Raw genomic sequence first — 4,765 nt, forward strand, 5'->3', positions numbered from 1 at the left:
GTTTATGACTGGGGACCTTTATATCCTGAGTTATCATTAATGTCTGAAAACCATTCTTTCTCTGGCACCTGATTTACCACTTATAACTGAAAACCTTCTTTATCCATCATGTGAGTTATCAGTAATGACTGAAAACCTTTCTCTATCATCTGTATTACCGTGTATGACTGGAAACATTATTTGTCACCTTACTTATCATTTATCATTGGAGACCTTTATTTCTCTATCTCCTGATTTAATATTTATGATTGGAAACCTTCTATTCTCCACCATCTGAGTTATCATGTATGACTGCGAGTTTTTCTGTCTCTATTATCTCATTATTGTTTATGATTGAGCATCTTCTTTCTGTTCCACCTGAGTTATAATCCATGACTGGGAAACATTCTTTCCTATCTTGTGTGTTATCATTCATGACTAGAAACTGGTCACTCTTAATCAGCAGAGTTATTATTTGTGATTGGAAATTATCTTTCTCAATTGCCTGAGTTACCATTTATGATGGAAATCTTTTTTGTCTATAATCTGACTTTTTTTATGAATGGAAACCTTCTCTTTCTATTAGCTGAGTTACTATTCGTGGCTGAAAACCTTTTGTTTTCTGTCACCTGAGTTCTCATTTATCACAGGAAACAGTCTCTATCTCTTGCATTATCAGTTATGACTTGAAACCATATTTTTCTATCACCTGTGTTGCATTTGTGACTAGAAACCATTTTTATATTGTTTGTGTTATTATTTATGAATAGAAAGCATTTTTTTGCATCCCTTGGGTTATCATTTATGACTGGATATTAATGTATACCATATCTTCTCTATTTTTCTGATGATGGATATTTACACACACACACACACACACACACACACACACACACAGTGGAATATTTTTCAAGCATGAGATAGAAGAAAATCCTGACATTTGCAGTAACCTTGAAGACATTATGCTATATCATTGATTTTTATCTCATTTTTAAATTTCTTTTTGGAGAGAGAGAGAGAATGAGTGGGGGAGAGAGGCAGAGAATCTCATTATCTCATATGAGGGAGAAAGAGAGAATCTCAAGCCAGCTCCATGCTTGGTTCAGAGCCCCACATGAAGCTCAATCCCACAACCCTGGGATCATGAACTGAGCCAAAATCAAGAGTCAGATGCTCAATCAATTGAGCCACGCAGGCTCAATTTTTAAACATTTTTCAAACAACTTCATGAGGGGCAGCTGGGTGGCTCTGTTTTTGGGTGTCTGACTCTTGATTTCAGCTCAGGTCATGTTCTTGGGGTTTGTGGGTTTGGGCCCTGTGTTGGACTCTGTGCTGACACTGCAGAGCCTGCTTGGGGTTCCCTCTCTCTCTGCCCCTCCTCTTGGCCTCTCTCTCTCTAAAAATAAATTTAAAAAATAAAAAATAAAAACTTAAAAAAAACTACATGAAGTTAATCATAATGCCCATTACTTTTATATCAGTCATGCTTGCTTAGTTTCTCTGGTTATTTTCTATCTCACTTTTGACACTCCAAATTATTTTTCTCTCTAATGTATTTTCCAACTTTGGACAGTATTCTCACCTTTTTTCTGTTGTGAGTATCCTCTACTTAAATATTTTGTTTCTTCCTTAATAGCTCTTAATTTTATTTATTATTAAAGGAATATTAAAAGTATTTCAAATTAGAAAATAGTGTATAATGAGTCCTTGTGTATCCTCACCAAACTTTGGCAATTACCAACTCATGGTTAAAATTTCATCTGTATTCCTACCTACTTTTACCAACTTCCAAGATTCTTTGGAAGTAATTCAAAGACAAGGCACTAAGTATGACTTTATTTATATAACATTTTCAAAGGACAAAACTATAGAGATGGAAAACAGATTATTAGTTGCCATGCGACAGGAATGGAATAAAAGAGCTCTTCTGGGGTCATAGAACAGTTTTGAATAGTTGATTTTGTGGTGGTTGAACAAATTGTTACATGGAATAAAATTGCTTAGAACTATACACAGTCACACACACAAATACAGGTTAAAAACAGTCAAAACTGAATAAGGTCTGTAGTGTAGTTACCAATGTTCTACCAACATTATTTTTCTTGGTTTCAATTTTGTTCTGCAGTTACAAAAATGTCACCATTAGAGGAAGCTGGGCATGCTGCATTATTTCTGACATTTCCTATGAGTTTATAATTATTTCAAAATAAAAATACTTTAAAATTAATTTTAATATAATTAAATTACTAAAACACTTAGGAATATATTAAACAAAATAAGTGAAAGACCTGTATATGCTAAACTATCAAATATTTCTGAGGACAAAAAGGGATTTAAATAATTGGAGAGATACATACCATGCTTATAGACTTGAAGGGTCAATATTATGAAAATGTCAATTCTCCCAAAATTACTCTATAGACAAAGTAATCACAGTCATAGTTCCATCAGAATTTCTTATAAAAATTGACATGCTGAATCTAAAATTTATGTGGAAGTACAAAGACGTAAAATAAACCCAATCTTAAAAAAAAATCTCACTTCAAAACTGTTATAGAACTATAATAATAGTAATACTATAGCCATATTGACATGATGATAGAAAAAAATATCAAAGGAAAAGATTAGATAGTCCAGAAATGTACCCACACATATTTGGTCAATTATTTTAGACAAGGTTGCCAAAGCTATTCAATAAAAAAGCCATATTAGGCTTTTCAACAAATATTTAGAACATTATATATCCATTTGTGTAACAAAGAATATTAATCCCTACCTCACACCATGTACTAAACCTAATTTGTGATAGATCATACAACTAAACATACAAAGCAAAAATTATAAATCTCATAAAACACAACAATATCTTCATGACTTGGAGACAGGCAAATATTTCTTAGACAAGAGGCAAAAGCACCCTAAACAAATTTAAGGGGGCAAATATCAAATCAGACATCATTAAATTTAAAAAATGCTACTTACCACATAACACTTAAAAAATTAGTAGATAGGGGTTCCTGGATGGCCCAGTTGCTTAAGCATCCGACTTCGGCTCAGGTCATGATCTCACAGTCTGTGAGTTCAAGTCCCATGTCGGGCTCTGTGCTGACAGCTTAGAGCCTGGAGTCTGCTTTGGATTCTGTGTCTCCCCCTCTCTGCCCCTGCCCTGCTCACACTCTGTCTCTGTCTCTCAGAAAGTGAATAAATGTTAAAAAAATATTTTTAAAAAACTAGTACATAAACCACAACTAAAATAAATTATTTGTAAAATTTATGTTTTACAAAAAAAATCAAATACATGAAAATCCCATGTGACAATAAAATGACAAGAAGCCAATAAATTAAAAAGGTCAAGTGCCTACTTTGGCAATACATATAATAAAATTGGAACAATATAGAGAAGATTAGCATGGCCCCTGTGTAAGGATGATATGCAAATTTGTGAAGCATTCCATATTGGAAAAAGATGAGCAAAACTCTTGAACAGACACTTCACAAAGGGAGATATAAAATGGGAGTAAAAAAAAAAAAAAAAAAAAAAGAGAGAGAGAGAGAGGGAGAAAACCAGCTAAGAAAATGAGCATTTTTTATTAAAGAAATTCAGGTTAAAACCATGATAAAATTCCCCTATAGAACTAGAAGTTTGGCTGAAATTTAAAAGTATGGGACACCAAATGCTGCCAAGTAGGAAGAGTAATTGTAACTCTTACATGGTGGGTTTGTAAAATGATACAGTGCAATGGAAAGTGCTTTGCCAATGTATTATTAAGAGAAACATACAGCTGTTCTATGACATAAGTACCTATATAACATAAAATAAATATGCCTAGGTATTTATCCAAGAGAAATGAAAATATAAACCCACAGGAAATATGTAATTTTTTTTATATATAATATATGGTAACTAATATGGTAAAAAAAATAACAAAGTGGTTGCCTTAGGTGTAAAAGTGTTGACTGGGAAGAGAATGAAGGAATTTTCTGAGATCATGATTATGTTCTATATCTAAATAGGGTCTGGTTACACAGGTGTATGCATTTGTCAAAACTCATCAAATTGTACAAATAAGATTTGTACATTTCACTGTACATTTAAACTAAAACCACTATTAAAATATTGAATTTCAGTTAGTTGGCTTCATGTAACTATGGTATCAGTCAATGATTCTGAAACTATTTTATGTATGTATACTTTATATATACATATATATTCACACTTTCCATATACATGGACATTTCTATAAATATAGATGCCTCTCTATATATGGACACATAGATATACACAGAATTAGAGAGAGAGAGAGAAGAAAGAAAGAAAGAAAGAAAGAAAGAAAGAAAGAAAGAAAGAAGAAAGAGAGGAAGGAAGGAAGGACGGATGGACCAGAAATGACACACCAGATGAAACATATCTAATTTTGTATGGAGCATTCTGGGAAGTCTTTCCTAATATGTGCCATTTGTATAAAGCCCTGGCAGAAGTTAAAGAATGAGACAAGCATTAATCCAAAGGAAGTGTATTCTAGATCTGAGAAAAAACCATGGAAGTCACTGGTGTGAGATGTCTGATATGTTAAAAGATCAGGAAGAAGGTCAGTGTGGAGGGAATATCATTGATAATTTCAGAATGTTAGTAGAATACAAAATAATATAAGGTCTTGTAGGTCTTTGTAAGAATTATTTGTTTTACTGTGAGGGAAATGGGGAGATACCATATAGGTTAAAGTGAAGGATTGATATGTGCTGTGAATAGGTTGTAGAAGGACAATAGAGGAAACTACAATCCATT

At 32.9% G+C, this 4,765-nt stretch overlaps 1 non-coding gene across 1 annotated transcript; it reads left to right on the plus strand.

The window, feature by feature from the left end:
- Positions 1-3,337: 3,337 nt before the first annotated feature.
- Positions 3,338-3,440, plus strand: LOC124527354 (U6 spliceosomal RNA). The gene has a single exon (XR_006965818.1). It is a non-coding gene; the product is annotated as a U6 spliceosomal RNA (small nuclear RNA).
- The last annotated feature ends 1,325 nt before the right edge of the window (positions 3,441-4,765 follow it).

The sequence above is a fragment of the Lynx rufus genome, unplaced genomic scaffold (assembly GCF_022079265.1).
Source record: "Lynx rufus isolate CCGP_SWC_20201006 ecotype Redwood Valley unplaced genomic scaffold, mLynRuf1.p SCAF_5, whole genome shotgun sequence".
Lineage (NCBI taxonomy): Eukaryota > Metazoa > Chordata > Mammalia > Carnivora > Felidae > Lynx > Lynx rufus.